The 17964-nt window shown below is 35.6% G+C and overlaps 1 non-coding gene across 1 annotated transcript; it reads left to right on the top strand.

Annotated features, from left to right (window-relative positions):
- Positions 1-2269: 2269 nt before the first annotated feature.
- Positions 2270-2376, top strand: LOC121219650 (small nucleolar RNA R71). The gene has a single exon (XR_005916540.1). It is a non-coding gene; the product is annotated as a small nucleolar RNA R71 (small nucleolar RNA).
- The last annotated feature ends 15588 nt before the right edge of the window (positions 2377-17964 follow it).

The raw sequence follows: 17964 nt of genomic DNA, 5'->3' as shown, positions 1-17964 counted from the left end.
TTTCATCCCATCTATTATGCAAGTCAAACTCTGACAGGAGCGCAACTGAATTATACGGTAACAAAGAAAGAGTTACTTGCTATTGTGTTTTCTTTTAACAAGTTTTGATCTTATCTTGTAGGTACCAATGTAACTCTTTATTCAGACCACTCGGTAATTAAGTACTTACTTACCAAGAAAGGCGCTAAGCCGAGACTGATCCGATGGGTACTTCTACTTCAAGAGTTTGATCTAGAAATCCAAGATCGAAAGGAGTAAAAAAACCAAGTAGTAGACCACTTGTCTAGATTGGAGCCGTAAGAAAGGGATTCTCCACTTATACCCATCCAGGAGACATTTCCAGATAAACATATACTTAAGGTAAATCATGTCTATAATACCCTTTGGTTTGATGATATTGCTAACTATTTAGCTTGTGGTTTGATGCTGATTGATAAGACGTATCATCAAAAGAAAATTTTCCTTCACGATATGAAGTACTATTTCTGGGAAGAGTCATACTTGTTTAAAAAGTCTGCAGATCGAATGATCAGGAGATGCATGGTAGAAGATGAAGTAGATTAGATTCTATATCATTACTACTCAACTTTGAGTAGGGGACACTTCGGAGGTACACGTACTCCGGCCAAACTATTACAAGCCGGGTTCTTTTAGCCAACATTATTTAAGGAAGCGATTGTTTACGTAAGGAGTTGTGATCGATGCCAAAGGGTTGGAAATTTCATCAACAGAAATGAGATGCCTCAAACAAACATCATTGAGGTAGAATTATTCGATGTTTGGAGTATTGACTTTCTCGATCCTTTCCCTCCGTCTTTTGGTCATAAGTACATATTGGTAGCAGTAAAATACGTGTCTAAATGGGTTGATGCTGAGGCATATCCGACAAACCATGCTAAGGTTGTGATGAAGTTTTTGCAGAAGCATGTGTTCACAAGAGTTGGAACCCCAAGAGCATAATCTTGGCAAGTAAGTACTTAATTGCTGAAGGGTCCGTATAAACACTCTTGATGTATGTACTTCATCTTGGAAAGTAAGTACTTAATTGTCGGGTAGTTTGTCTTAAAGTTATGCACTGCATTCCTTTGTCAGGGCTACCATCTCAAATTCTCCAAGTCTTCATTTTTTAGACAGGATATCCTTCATAAATTTGACATAGTTCGGCATTTGTTCAAGTGCTTCAACCAACAAGATGTTGATATGAAGTTGCTTGAGTACGTCTAGGAACTTTTTGAATTGAATTTCCTACTTCTGCTTCTGAAGTCTTTGAGGGTAGGGTGCTGGAGGCTTCTTTACTGGAACTAATTGATTCGTCTTTTGTGGCAATTCTACATCTAACGAAGTTGTTAGTTTATCATAATTAACTAGTTCAAAGTTACCTTATCAAATTTTACAGATTCAGGTTTTGGTAAAATTAGAATCTCAACACTCGGTTAAACTTCCTCTGAACCTTGAGCATCAGCTGGCTCCTTTTCAACTTCAACGGCGTTGGGCTCTAATATCTTTCTGCTCCTTAATGCCAACGCTTTACAATGCTCCTTTCTTGGATTTCTCAGATTCTCTGTATCACTAGGTAAAGCACCTTGTGGTCGGTTTTTGAGTTCAATTCCAAGCTGGCTCATTTGATTCTCTAAATTCCTCAAAGTGACGTCATTTTTTTCCATGTATGCCTTTAATAGGTTTTCTAAGCTATTGAACAGTTCAGCTTGGGTTGGTTTCTAATCTTGTTGAGGGAAACCAGGTGGCTGGGTCGGTCTAGGTTGGGCGTAAGTGTTACTGGTTCCAGCCCATTGGTTACTCCAGAAAATATTCGGGTGGTTTTGCCACGATGGGTTATAGAAATTTGATTGTATTCCTTGTCTTCCTCGATTTTTGTTCTGGCTACCCATGTAATACACAGATTCTTGGTTCGATGGAAATTCTTCGAACAAATGTCCTTCCCCACAATATACACAGGCTACATTTCCAAATTGATTCGGTGGTTGTGCTGCCAAACTATTAAACCCATTAGTGGTAAAATTTTTAAGCATTGAGGATATTGAGGTTACTTGAGATACGAGCGTCTACTTCATGTATTCTAGCGACTTATTTTCCTAACGCTACTCAATTGGTTGGCCATTGATAATTGTTGCTGGCAATCCTCTCAATGATTTCATAAGCCTCATTATAAGACTTAGAAAGGACAGCACCATTAGCAGAAGCGTCCACTACCATCCTCGTGTGGGCATTAAGTCCATTGTAAAACATCTCAAGTTGGATGCAATGTGGGATTCCATGATAAGGGCACTTCCGTAGTAATTCTTTGTACCTTTCCCATGCCTCATACAAGGATTCATCATCCATTTGTTGGAAAGAAGTGATCTCGTTCCACAACATAGCATTCTTGCTAGGCAGGAAATACTTCATGAGGAAATACTTCATGAGGAATCTTTCTGCTAACTCTTGCCATGGGGAAATTGAATTTGGTGGCAATGAGTTAAACCAGGCTCGAGCTCTGTCCCTCAGTGAATACGAGAATAGCGTCAATCGTAATGCATCTTCAAGTACCCTGGCTAACTTGAAAGAATCGCCCACCTCCATAAACAGTCTTAAGTGAAGATGAGGATCTTTGGTAGGCATTCCACTGAATTGGCACACTGTCTAAAGCATCTGGAATATGACTGGCTTCAGCTCAAATTATTGTGCCTCGATTTCGGGTCTCCTAATACCCAGATTAAGATCATGAAACACTGTCATGGCATACTATCTTAGAGCTCTATCCCTATCATTAGCAATAAGGATAGGATTTTGAGCAGGGTCTGCTCCGTTTCCTCGATTCAAATTTTCAAGGTTCATCTCTTTGGTCCTTCTCTGACTTGTTTGTCTTCTTCACTGCTGAAAAGTTCTTTCAATCTCAGGTTCTATAGGGAGTAAATCGATAATTCGATCAATACTCATAAACACCTGAAATAATCACATAAAAATTAATTAAGTTAAAATTAAACAGAAAAATAAACCAAAATGCAAAACTAACAAATTCACAAATAATGACTTTTTAAAATAGTCCTCGGCAACGACGCCAAAACCTTAGAATGATGGAAATGTGCAAGTGTACACAATCGCAACAAGTAATAAAGTGACAAGTAAATGTCGTATGACTGCAATTTTAAAAACATTTTGGTGAAGAAAAATATTTTGAGTTCAGGAGGTGATTAAAAACTAGGATTTTAAATAAGTAAAATAAAATAAAATAAAAGTTCCAATGCACGATTTCAAAAGATGATTTTAATCAAGATGACATAGTATTGTTAGATTAAATTCACGGCAACTCGGTAATTTGTTAACTCATGTTTATCTTGTTAAACCAAGGCTTCCATGAACACTTGAATGCTGCTCCAAATGGTGGTTGATTGGCTCTTTTTCAAGAGGTGAAATCGGCAAGGGAATAGGGGAAGGAAATGAAGAAAAATGGAAGGGAATGAAGAGAGAAAAATGAGAGAAAAGTGAAGAGATGAGAAGGGTTGAGATGTGTTTGAAGTAAGCAGTTAAGGGGGGTATTTATAGGTTGAGATGGCTGCTAAAATTAGCAAAAATCAGCAGCCATAGAGTCCCCCCATGGCCAGCCACACATGTGGCAAGTTTGAAGAATTCAAACTTGCTATTTTAAAGTAGGGGCAAATCTAGAAAGGCACAAATAGTGGAGGGGTTTGAATGCAATTTGAAGGAGTCTTCAAGGGCCACTTTGCAAGTTAAATAATCAGCAAAACAAGCTGATCGGGTTAGCATGTGGGACGGTTTTGGGCTGCTTAGTGCTCAATTGGTTCGATTTTCTCGGTTCAGCTTAACTGGGCCACTTTTCATAATTAATTAATAATAATTCATTTAACCCAAATTCGATTGGATTAAAATTAAAATTAATTATATTATGAACTAATACACATAATTTGGACCGTCTTAGGCTGACAAAAATTATTTCGTCTTGATGCTTTAAAATTGCTTCTCGGTTTTGTGCTTCTAGCAGTGTTTGTTGAGCCATTTTTCGCCCTTTATGCAAATCTATCGAAAATAAGCAAAATTAATCAAAATTTGATATAAAATTAATCAATATTCAAAATGTTCATAATTTTAGTGTAAAATAATTATTTTATAATAATTATTTATTTTTTTACAAGTATTTTACCGAAACTGCATGAATTTAAGTTAAAAAGGGCATGAAAAAGTATGTATATTTTCATGTTTTGAATAACGCATTTTTGTTTAACGTCGTTAGCTCGACGACCTAGAAAATTTAATCGTTCGGCTCCTCAAAAAATAATTCCTCTACCACGTGTACTTGAAAATTCGCATAAAGGGGTTTTAACCTTTGTCCATTGACTTTCAAATATTTCCCGGACTCCTCGTTTTTAATTTTGACTACACCATGAGGAAATAGTTTAGTAACAACAAAAGGACCAAGCCATTTGGTTCGAAGTTTACCTACAAAAATCCTCAACGTTGGATTATAAAGTAACATTTTTTGACCAATTTAAATTTTTTTGCGAGATATTCTTTCGTCATGAAACGCCTTGGTTCTGTCTTTATAAATTTAGGCATTTTCAAATGTGTCATGTTGAATCTCTTCAAGCTCTTAAATATCTAATTTTTGATAATTACCTACGACGTCTAACTCCATGTTGCATCTTTTTACTGCCCAAAATACCTTATGTTCTAACTCTACTAGAAGGTGGCACGGTTTGCCAAATATGAGTCGGTAAAGGGACATTCTTATGGATCCCTTGAAAGAAGTATGGTACTCCCACAATGCATCGTTTGAATGTAAGCTCTAGTCTTTCCTATTTGGTTTCATGGTCTTTTCCAGAATTGACTTTATTTCTCGGTTCGAAACATCCGCTAGACCATTTGTTTATGGGTGATAAGCCGTGGCCACACGTTGTGTCACCCCATACTTTTTCAATAGAGTATCAATTACCTTGTTGTAGAAATGACTTCCTTGATCGTTGATTAATGCTCTCGGTGTGTCAAACCTTGAAAAAATAGAGTTCATTAGAAAATTCACTACAATTTTAGCATCGGCATGTCGGGTAGCTTTAGCTTCTACCCATTTAGATATGTAACCTACAGTGAGAATAATGTAAACATTATTAAATGATGAAACAAACGGTCCCATGAAATCGATGCCCCACACATCAAAAATTTCGCATACATGTATAGGTGTTAGGGGCATCTCTTTTTTTCGACTTAAATTCCCTACTTTTTGACATTTCTCACACGTTTCACAAAATAAACAAGCGTCACGATAAATGTGTGGCCAAAATAACCCAAACTCAAGTACCTTATGTGAGGTGCATTTAGGATCGAAATTCCCTCCACAAGCATAAGAATGAAAAAAAGAAAGGACAAATTGTACCTCAGTTTCTACGACACCTCGTCGAATTACCTGATCAAAGCAGTGTTTCCATAGGTATGGGTTGTCCCAAATATAATATCGTGAAACTCTTTTGAGCTTGCCTTTTTTAGAATGTGATAAGTTTGAAGAAACAATATCTATAGCGAGGTAATTTACCATATCTGCAAACCATGGGTAAACTATCTGAGCTGCCAAAAGACTTTTATCCAAGAAGTCATCTTTAAGAGGTGTGTCATCTTTTGAGGAGAGAATTCAACTCAAATGATCAGCTACAAAGTTCTCACTTCCTTTCTTGTCCTTAATTTCGATATTGAAATCTTGTAAGAGAAGAATCCATCGAATCAGCCTAGGTTTTGCCTCTTTTTTTCGATCAAATATTTCAACGTTGCATGGTAAAAAAAATAACTTTAATGCCTAATAAATACGATCTAAATTTTCCAAAGCAAAAACAATGGCTAATAATTTGTTTCAGTAGTCAAGTAATTGCTCTAGGCAGCATCTAATGTTTTAGAGGCATAGGATATGATGTGAGGTTTCTTCCCAATTCTTTGCCTAAAGACAACTCCTACATTTTGGTTGTTTGCATCGCACATGAGCTCGAAAGGGTAGTCACAATTTGGCGGATGTACTATAAGAGTCGAAACAAGCTTTTTTTAGAGTGTTGAACGCGTCTTTGTACGCTTGATCAAATTCAAACTCTTTATCTCTTTGCAATAGATTGTAGAGCAGTCTCGAAATCTTAAAAAAGTCCTTAATAAAGCGCCTGTAAACCTGCATGACCAAGAGAAAAATGAATTTCCCTCATAGTTGTGGGGTATGGAAGTGAATTGATAACATCAGTTTTGACCTTATCGGTCATGAACCCATCAGTGTAAACAATATGCCCTAAAATCAAACCTTTATCTACCATAAAATGACATTTTTCATAAATAAGAATTAGATTAAATTCTAGGCATCTCTCTAAAATTTTAACAAGGTTTGACAACATTTATTGAAAGAATTACCATAAATTATAAAATCGTCCATAAATACCTCAATTATTTTCTCGATATAGTCAAAAAATATACTTACCATACACCTCTAGAATGTGGCTGGTGCATTGCAAAGTCCCAACAACATCCATCTGTAGGCGAACGTGCTAAAAGAACATGTAAACATTGTTTTCTCTTTGTCATTAGATGCCACTGGAATTTGGAAAAAATCTAAATAACCATCAAGACAATAGTAGTGAGTTTTTCCCACTAAACGTTCTAACATTTGATCAATAAAAGAAAATGGAAAGTGGTCTTTTCGAGTTAAAGAGTTTAACTTCTTATAATCTATACAGACTCTCTACCCATTTGGACTCGAGTGGAAACTAAATCTCCTGTTGCATATTTCATTACAGTCATACCAGTTTTCTTGGGTACCACATGAATTGGGCTGACCCAATTACTATCAGAAATTGGATAGATCATTCTGGCATCTAGAAGCTTTTGAACTTCCTTGTTGAAAACCTCTATCATTGGTGGATTAAGGCATTTTTGAACTTCTCTCTTTGGGCTTTCATTTTCTTCTATCGGTATTCTATGCATACAAGTTGAGGGTCTTAACCCTTTTATGTTGGCAATCGTCCATCCGATAACCCCTTTGTAGTCTCTCAAGACTCGAATTAAATTCTCCTCTTCCAATCCTAAAATTTTACTGGAAACTATTACTGGTAAAGTTTTCCATTACCTAAATAGGCATACTTCAAGTGTTTTCGCAATGGTTTAAGCTCTATCTCTGGGGCCTGCAAAATAGAAGGCAACAATTTAGTTTTAGAAGGAGAAAGTTCAAAGTACTTACCTTCGCTTCTAGAAAATTGAGGAGTATCCAATAGAACGATGGTTTCTCGAATCAGTTCTCTGAATGTCATTATCTCCTCTAATTTATCCATCATATTGAGGTCTAAACTCTTAGAAAGTACAGTTTCTAATCCATCCCCTTTATGATACTCAAAATGAAATTTCGTTAGTGGTCCAATAATATCATCACTAGAAATATTTGACATTGTGTTGGGTTGGCCCATCGCCTTATAAACATTAAATTTTACCACCTCACCGTCAAATTCCATAGTGAGGGTTCCACTTCAAACATCAATCTTTGTACGTGCGGTACTTAAGAATGGTCTCCCGAGTAGAATATCAGAAATATTTTTTGAGTGCCCATCCTCCATTTCAATGTTGTAAAATTCTACAGGAAAAATTAGTTCATTTACCTTTACGAGGACATCTTTCAGCACCCCTTCTAGATATACGCATGACCTGTCTGCCAATTGAATAATCACCCATGTTTCTTTCAAAGGACCCATGTTTAGAAATTTAAAAATAAATAAAGGCATTACATTAATAAATGCTCCCAAATCACACATGGCTTTATTTATGCCAATATTACCTACTTTGCAGGATATAAAAAAACATACATTGGTCCTTACACTTAGGCAGGATTTTCCTTTGTAGCACTGCAAAAACATTTTCTCCCACATTCACCTATTCGTTTCCTTGGAACCTTTTTTTGTCGCTGAAGAATTTTTTCAAAAATTTCGAATAGCCTGGAACCTGTTTAATAGGATCAAGTAAAGGAATATTAATTTCTACCTTCCGGAATGTCTCAAGGATGTCTTTTTCCTATCGTTCCTTTTTAACTTGGGCAAGCCTTCCAAGATATGGGAGGTACAACAAATGGTTTATGAGGCGCTAGCTCAATGGGAGTTACTGGTTCAGTTTCCTGTTCAACGTCGTGGTCATGACTCATGCCAAAAACTAGTTCTAACATTGTTCCATCTTTTACAGTCACTGCACTTTCATTTTGACGTGGGTTCGACTTGGTTTGAGATGGAAATTTTCTTTGGTTCTCCAAACGACTAACCGTAAGTGGTAACTTACTTATTTGCTGATCAATTTCTTATGGATTCAAGAGACGACTTTGGAGGTTGATACAGTTGAGGCGGAGGTGGTCTTGGTTAATATTATTGATTATATCAAGGATCCGATCCATAGTTCAGGTTTGGGTGATCCCTCTACCCCGCATTGTACGTGTTTGAATATGGATCGTAACGCCTTTAAGGTGGCCATAAGAAGTTCTCAATGACATTTACTTGTGCAGTTGTATCCTCAAGTAAAATCGGGCACGAGGTGGTAGGATGATCAAGCTTAGAATAAATCCCGCACAACTGAGCTGGCTTCGTCTATCCTGCAAGAATATTTTTAACCATATTAGTAAGTTCATCAATCTTATTTATTATGGAAGGAATGCTTGGCTTATGAACCCTTCTCGTAGGTTTAATAGGTGGTCGATACTGTTGAAAATTTGCAGCCATAGTCGAAATTAATTCCCTAGCTCTTTAGGGAGTCATGTTCACAAGAACCCCTCCACTAGTGGCATCTAGCATTTTCATTTCCATTGGGAGTATCCCCTTGTAGAAATACTGTAAGAGCGACTGTTCAGGAATGCCATGTTATGGGTAACTTGCGCACAACTTCTTGTATCACTCTCAATATTCATAGAGTGATTCTGCTTCTTTTTGTTGTATTCCGACTATAATCCTCATTAATTCGGCTGCTCGAACTACTGGAAAAAACTTGTCAAGAAATAATCGAGACATATCAGTCCAAGTATTAGCAGATCCCAAAGGTAAATAGAGCAACCATTCTCAAATAGAGTCGAGTAATGAAAAAGGAGAAGCTCGTAATTTTATTTGATCCTCAGTTACTCCTTTTGGTTTCATGCTTAGACAAACCATGTGGAACTCTTTCAGATGAGTATGGAGGTTCTCATTTTCAAATCGTGGAAAGTATGCAATAAATGTATTAATCCTGACTTTAACTCAAACGGTGTTTCACCTGCCGGATAAGTTATGCATAGTGGTTGTTGTTCATTTGGTGTAGCTGCAAGTTGACGTATAGTTTGATCTTCCATTTTGTCTAAATCTTCAGATGAGTAAATATCTTCAATGTAATATCCTTCTTCAAATTGGAGTTGTGGTTGTTTACTGCGTCGAATAGCTTCACTTTGAAGTGTTCGAGCCAACTTTTCTATCTCCGGTTCAAATGCTAGAGTCCCTAATTCTGACATGGTCAGAAAGAAAACAAACAAAAATTAGAAAATTTCACCAATCCCCAGTAACGACGCTAAAATTTGATGGGCGTCGAAACCACCAAATATAAATTGCTACAAAAAATAACAGTAATGCAGTATAGAGTAGTAAGGTTGAATCCACAGGGACTGGCTATCTAATTTCACCTTTTTTCGTGACTAGAATCGTTGTCGCAGTTACAGTCGTGCCCACGACCTGTGCGTAGCAATGTTGAAAAAAATAAAAATGGGGTGTTTAAATTGTTAAACATAATAAAATAAGGAAATACAAAGTGTCATAAAATAAAATAAAAACAGAATCGAAATTGCAAAAATAAATTTAAGCAAATAAAGTAAATTAGTAAATAAAATATTGTTAAGTTTAGCCCTAGCCTTGGTGTACTCCAATCTTGAATCGATCCTTGAAATAGATTTTCTCTTTCAAGCGATAAGCTGATTATAGCAATCAAGGATCCCTCAAACTGCCAACTTTTCAACCACATATCACCTGCAAATCGACCCTTGTCAAATTTTCAACCACGTGGCACATACCCATAATTTAAGAATATCGTAGCCTTGCGATCTGGAAATCCCAACTCGAATTAACGACCTCAACCGTGTGGGTTGTTTAAATTCGATCACTATCTCCCTTGACAGAATCCAACTAGCTTTTTCCAATTGAACACGCCAATTTGTTCACGAGATTTTGAATATAGCACGGCCGACTCAACTTCCCAACTATACGCCAAACGATTCCAACCCAACACTTTCTTTTTGACTTGAAATCGAATCAACTTTAAGGGATGAAATTGTACTATCCCATATACAGGAGAGATAGCGAATACCAAATTGCAAAGTATTTAGCGTGGGTTCATATCTCAAGATTACTTTGTTGAAGCGATAACCGGGCCAAGGTTAAAAAGGGTTTAGTTAATCATGGAAAGAATCATGCTAGAAAATAAATGGTTTAAATAGAATTGTGAAAGATGGAAAAGGGAAGGGCCTTGGAAGGTAATTAAACTAAAAAGTTGAAAGTAAAAGAAAAAGAATTGAAAGTCAAGTGTGTGTTTAATTGGTTGTAGCAACTAGGTATTTATACACACTTTTAGTGCTAAAATTTTGCTAGATTTTTCCAAAATGTTATCACTAAATAAATAATTTAAAAATAAAATTTAAACTAGAGATTAAATTTAAACTAATTACAGAGTTTTAACAATATCAAAAATCCTTCAATCTTTATCCAATCATCTGCAATCTTTCAATCAAGCCCTTCTCTTTGCTTTTTGTTTCAATTTAGTCCATCTTTGTAAGAGTTTGAATTCAACACACCAACTTCATTCCTAATAAAAAAAACTCAAATTTAATAGTATTTTCTTCGATAATTAACCAAAAATAAATATATTAAAAATACAAGTTTATCTTACTATCAGAATTAAATATTTAAACTAATTAGTAAGCCCGAGTGGAACCAAATCTGAATTTAATACGCAAATAGAATTCTAAAGACCCGATAGTCACGGGTGTTGAAAAGTACATTTTTGAGACTCCATTACTGTAAATCAGACTCGTAAAATATTTATTATAAATATTTACGAAGCTAGTTGTGTAGTTAATTAGGTTTTGGCTAGGGGAATTTGTTTGAATTAAGAGTAATTAGGTAAAAGGACTAAATTGCATAAAAGGTGAAAGTTGAATTATAGATTAAAGAAAAATTAAAGAGACTAAAGAAGCAATTATGCTATTGGCATTAAATAAGGCGGCATAAGATTTTAAACATGTGAAAATTTATTATATATATTATAAAATAAACCTTAAATCTTAAGTAAATATATTTTATTATTATATAATAATTTATTATATTATTATAATAAAACAAATAACTAAAAAGAAAAAGGAAAGAGAAAGAGAAAGAAAGAAATAGAGAAAGCCAAACGAAATAGGGAGAAAAAGAAAGAAAAGAAAGAAGGAAAAATTAGGGTTTCAAAGTTCCAAGCTCAATTGGTTAGCCAATTCAGTCCATTTTCTTGTAATTTTTATATTTTTGGAATGCTGGTATTAAATACTACCCGACCCATGTCAAAATTTAAAAAATTATTGAGTTTTAAGATGATGTTAATGTTGAATAATGTTAGTATTAAGGACTAAACTCATATATTTTTAAATTAGAAATCAAAAAGGATTAAATTGTAGAAAAAAATAGTAAATTTTATGTAATAGGGACTAAATTGTGAAAATTTTAAAATTTAGGAATTTATGTCGAAAAAGGGAGTTGAATTTAGTCTAAATTGGAATTTGCATGAAAATAAAGAATTAAATGTGAAGAATAAAAGTTAGTCTCGGTTTAAGGACTAAATTTGAAATTTGGTAATATTTGTGTAAAAATTGAAATATTCAATATGAAATTGAATTGTGTTGTATTGATGATTTTTAATTGTTTTAATTTCGTAGCTAACATCATATCGGAACCCTCGACTACAAAGGAAAAAGATAAAGTCGACGAGGAATAGCTCGAAAATTCTAGTTTGTATTTCTATAATCCGAAACTAGTTATTAATTGTTGTAATTTTTATTTAATGTATATGGTAAGTGTCGAGGTAAGTAATTGATATTTTGATAATTGATTGAATGAATTGAATTGGTAGATATATATATTGAATGGATTGATTCTTTAATTGAAATGATTATATATGTAATTATGTGATTATATGAAAAATCAGTATTAGATATTGATTATATCTGAAATGTGAAATTAAGCTCTATTAACTGTATCAGGCTAAGTCGAATATAGATGGCATGTCATATGATTGGAAGAGTTCAAGGATTTCTTCGACTTCGAGTCGGTGAGACACTGGGTGTCAATTTGTTACTTCGGATTAATTCAATAAGACACTAGGTGCCAATTTACTTCGGTTTAGCCAATGAGACACTGGGTGTCAATTTATTACTTTGAATTATTCGATGACGCACTGGATGCCAAACTGGTGTGTTTCAATGAGGCACTGGGTGCCAATTTACTTCGATTTAGTCGATGAGACACTGGGTGTCAATTTATTACTTTGAATTATTCGATGACGCACTAGGTGCCAAACTGGTGTGTTTTGGTTGGATCCGTGTATCTGTCCGAGTCCAACTCGTGTTAATAGGGATAATTAATTGAAATGGTACTACGATTGATATTAAATTATATTGTTTACAAAATGAAAATGAGACACATGAATTGTGTATTCATGAATTGGATATGTAATGAACAATATTGTTGTTTAAATGGTATGTGTACCAAATTGTGAAAAGCTATTATATATAACAAGTGATGAAAATTGAGTATGGTATATAATGATGTATTCATGAATTGAGTAATGTATCGCTAATGCCATTGTATGAATAAATGTGGTTTTAAATATTCAATTGTATTTATAATTAACATATGCACATTATATTGTTTTGGCTTTAAATATTCGGATTATAGAAATACCACTGAGTTTTACTCAGCGTACAATTTTATTTTCCGTGCGCATGTTGGCTACTTAATTTTGATCGCCGATTCAGCATCCAACAAGGGTCTCGTACTCAAAAATGGTGATGTTTATCTTTTTTTGTGTCGACATGTACCTAGGGTGTCTAATCAATAGTTATTTTATGGATTGAATGTAAATGAGGTTATAAGTTTAATATTGGCTTGATATATATACACATGTGTTTGTTTTTGAAGTTTTATTATAGCATGTTAAATTGGTGTTTAAGTGTTCTTAAACTAGGTAAAATGAAATAAATTAGGTAAGTTTATAATTTGTACTTGAATGACACTTTGATCATATGATTTGATGATATAATTTTGGTACCAATGAGGCTACATTGGTTAGGCACCTTGGATGGTTGTTTTGACATGTTTTGGATGTGTTTGATCGTATTTTGAATTGGTTAAATGAATGATTTTTGAGTTTCTTATTGTCCAAACTTGCAGGGAATGGTAAACTTGTTATTTAAGGTACATTTTGAGTCTACACGGCTAGACACAAGGGGGTGTGATTGGGTCGTGTGAGACACACGGCTAGCGCACGGGCTTGTGAAGCCATTTCGAAAAAGCACACGGGCGTGTGGCTTGGCCATGTAACCCAAGTTAGAGAGTTACACGGGTATAGAAACGAGCTGGGACACGGCCATGTGTCCCTATTTCGATTGCCCATACGGCTTGAGACACGAGCGTGTCTCCTGACCGTGTGAGTCACACAGCCTGACCACACGACCGTGTGAACCTTGCAATTTTGAAAATTTTTAATATTTCGCGAAAAATTTCTTGAGTTTTTGAATTAGTCTCGATATGTTTCTAACACGTATTTTGGGCCTCGAGGGCATGAATAGGGGACAATATGTACGAGTTTGATTGGTTTTGACTTGAATATTTTATAATATGAAATGTTTTTAAATTATGTTTGTTTTATCGGTAATGCTCTGAAACCCTATTTTGGCAACAGATATGGGTTAGGGGTGTTACAATTTGATGGAATCAAAGCTTGGCAGGTTTAGACGATTCTCGGACTAAATCGAGCTCGAACTTGAGTATAGAGGTAGATGTCATAATTGAGTCGAATTGAGTCAGGATTTGGATGTTGATATATATTTGTATTTTTTATAGTTGAAAATGTTGGATGATTATAATGATGATGTTGATCAAGAGATGTATATCGGAGATGATGTTTCTAATGAATTAGATGAAACCAAATTGGCAACACTGAGTGTTAATCCAGTTAGTACTCAACAACCTAATGTTGAACGAGGTAAGATTGGGGAAAGAGATAATTCACAATTACTTAGAGTTATTGTTGATGCTCTGCAGAGAGTGGCAGGAACCACATCCGCTACAACATCTACCCCTATTGTTCGTCAAGCTCCGATAAAAGAATTCGTAAGTATGGTGCAACTGAATTCTTGGGGTTGAAAGGAGTTGATCCTTCTGCAACTACAATTTGGATTGAATCCACTAAACGTATCTTGAAACAATTTAAATGCAACCCACATGATAGTTTAATATGTGTTGTTTCTCTATTGCAAGGAAAAGCATATACCTGGTGGTAATTAGTGACACGTCATGTATCTGCAGGTCAGGTAAATTGGGAATTTTTCCAAAAGGAATTTCAAAAGAAATATATTGGTGAATTGTATATCAAAGACATAAAACAAGAGTTCTTGATGCTGAAACAATGAGAAATGTCTGTGGTTGATTATGAATGAGAATTTTCACGACTTAGTCGGTATGTTACTGAGTTTGTGCCGACTGAAATAGACAGCTGCAAGCGATTTCTATGTGGTTTACGTGATGAGTTACGAGTACAGATGTTATCACATAGAATCACTGAGTTTGTAGATTTAGTGGAACGGGCAAGAATGGTGGAACAAGTTCTTGGTTTTGATAAAAAGACTGAGAATATTCGCACTGTTGGAAAGCGTCCCGGAGCTACAAGTTCAAATCCACAACCGAAAATATCAAAAGAATTTCGTGGTAGTTGGAGATCAAATTTTAAGTCGGATAGAACTGATAGAAATCGTTATAGACAATTGACTGTATCTACGGGTAGTGTGCGAGGTCTATTTAGGGATACTAATATTCCAAATTATGAGTACTGTGGGAAAAAGCACCATGGTGAATGCTGGAAGTTAACTCAAGGTTGTTTTCGCTGTGGATCTACAAAACATTTTGTTAGAGATTGTCCAAAGAATGAAAGTGCTACACATGTTACTTCCCAAAGATCTATGCCTGCTTCTAGAGGTCGCGGGTCGAGTTGAAATGGTTCATTTTCGAGAGGTGGAGCTATAAAGGGAAATGATGTTGTTACTCAACAGCCAGATGCCAGAACTTCAGCTCGAGCTTATGTTGTCGGACTCATGAGGATGGTGATGGTAGTGATGTTGTGAGAAGTATATTTTTATTACATTCAGAACCTGTTTATGCTTTGATAGATCGAGGATCTTCACATTTATATGTTAATACTAAATTGGTTGAGTTGGAAGTTTAAAATTTGAGACGTCTAGAGTACCGATAGTGGTGTTTAGTCCATTAGGACAATCTGTGTTAATGGATCAGGTGTGTAGGAGATGTCCGTTAATGATGCAATATATAATCTTTCCTGTTGATTTGTTGGAAATGTCGTTTGATGATTTTGATGTGATTTTACGTATGGATTGGCTTACGGGGCACGGGGTGATTCTGGATTGCTATAAAAAGAAGTTTGTTGTTCAGAGTGAAAGGGGTGATAAGATTGAGGTGAATGGTATTTGAACAAGTGGTTCAACTCGTATCACTTCAGCAATTCGAACTAATAAACTTCTCAACCAAGGTTGTAAAGCTTTTCTAGCCTATGTCAATTCGAATTTTGTTGATAGTCAGTGCAGTAAAATTTGAATTGTTTGTGAATTTCCTGATGTGTTTCCCGAGGAATTACTAGGACTACCACCAGATCGAAAGGTTAAGTTTGCAATTGAAGTGTTTCCTGGTATGACTCCAATGTCAATGCCCCCATCGAATGTCACCTTCGGAGTTGAAAGAATTAAAAGAACAATTGCAAGACTTATTGGATTGTGATTTTATACCCCCTAGTGTATCGCCTTGGGGAGCTTAAATGCTTTTTGTCAAAAAGAAAGATGGCTCGATGCGGCTTTGTATTGATTATCTGCAATTGAATAAGTTGACGATTAAGAATTGATATCCTCTACCTGTATTAATGACTTATTTGATCAAGTAAAAGGAGAATCTGTCTTTTCAAAGATTAATTTGAGATCAGGTAACTATCAGTTGAAAGAGAAAGAAAGTGATGTACCGAAGACAGCATTTCGTACAAGGTATGGTCATTATGAATATTTAGTGATGCCTTTTGGATTGGCGAATGCTCTGATAGCATTTATGGATCTCATGAATCGTATTTTTCAACCTTACTTGGATCAATTTGTGGTAGTATTTATTGATGATGTTTTGGTCTATTCGAAATCTGAATCCGAGCATGAACAACACCTCAGAATTGTTTTGCAAGTATTACGAGAGAAACAGTTATATGGGAAACTTAGTAAGTGTGAATTCTGGTTATCAGAGGTTGTATTTTTGCGTCATGTTATCTCAGCAGATGGAGTTAAAGTTGATCCTAAAAATATAGAGGCAATTGTTCAGTGAAAAGCGCCGAGGAATGTGTCAGAGGTTCATAGTTTCCTTGGATTAGCAAGTTATTACCGAAGGTTTGTAAATAGATTTTTGCAAATAGCCTTGCCGATGACAAAGTTGTTACATAAGAATGTTCAATTAGTCTGGGATGATCAATGTCAAGAAATTTTTGAGAAATTGAAGCAGATGTTGACTGAAGTGCCGATTTTGACTTTACCAGAATCGAGAAGGGATTTTTGTAAACCCCAAATTTTGGGCCTAGAAGAAATATGTTTTGAACTATGGAACTGTTAGGAGACTGCACATAAATATTTAGTTGTGTAAAGAAGTGACATAAATGAATGTCTGCTTTAGTGGTTAAGTGATTTAAGAGTGTTTGGAAGTGTCTGAGAAGTTAGGGGTTCAAGTCTTGGCTTATGCAAAATTTTTATTTTAAGTGAATAAAATCATTGGATCTAGATAGTAGGTTCTTAAATAATAGTGTCTGTTTCATAACTCAAAAAGAGCTTGTGGTCTAGTGGCAAGGTGGCCTGTTATGTAACTGTGTGGTCTGAGGTTCAAGTCTTGGGTTGCGCAATGGAGTATTTATTTTTCTGCTTGAGCTTTGTAGGTAGTGGAGTTGGACTGAAACACAGCTAAGGGGGGCTTGAATAGAATTTGAATGAAGTTGTTGGAGGAGTTGAGCAGAAATCGGTAGAGTAATTCAAGGAGGGATAAGGGGAGAGATATTAGGAGAAAGTCAAGGAGTTTTAAGGAGCAGAAAGTGTTGCGCCGTTTGTGGGAAAACTCTAGTTTAGAGAATTTGGCTGGGGAAAGTGTTGGTCATTTTCGGCATTGAAAAGCATTTTGGTGTTAGCATCTGCCGAATTCTCCTTTCTTTCTTTCATTTATCGACTTTTGGTTCTCCATTTCTTTTTCTCTCTTCTTCTTCTCCCTCAATCTGTGCTCTCTTAGCCAAATATCCTTTTGTTTTTCAATCGGTTTACCTTTGCCAGGCTATTTCTCCTTCTACCTTCTAGCCAAATATTACCCTTTTGTTGTATCATTCTCTGCGCCGATCTTCTCTCCGCTGCTTCTTGCTATCCCGGTGCTACAAGTGTTTCTAATTATCGGTAAAGTGTTTATACTCCTCACTTTTTGATTAAACATGATCTCTTCTACTCTTTTTCTTAAAACCGAATACCCTCCTTTTTATTCTTTGATTACCGACAGTTGATTCTTTCCTCACGATGTGTTACCCGTTGCGGCTCTAGGGTTTCCTTCGAGGAGTGGGGATTGTAAGTGGTTTTGAAGTAGTCGCAACCCTTGTTCTCAAGGTTCAATCAAAGTAATACAT

The sequence above is a fragment of the Gossypium hirsutum genome, chromosome D07 (genome assembly GCF_007990345.1).
Source record: "Gossypium hirsutum isolate 1008001.06 chromosome D07, Gossypium_hirsutum_v2.1, whole genome shotgun sequence".
Taxonomy (NCBI): domain Eukaryota; kingdom Viridiplantae; phylum Streptophyta; class Magnoliopsida; order Malvales; family Malvaceae; genus Gossypium; species Gossypium hirsutum.
Note: the sequence above shows the minus strand (reverse complement) of the source record. Positions and strands in the feature narration are given on the sequence as shown.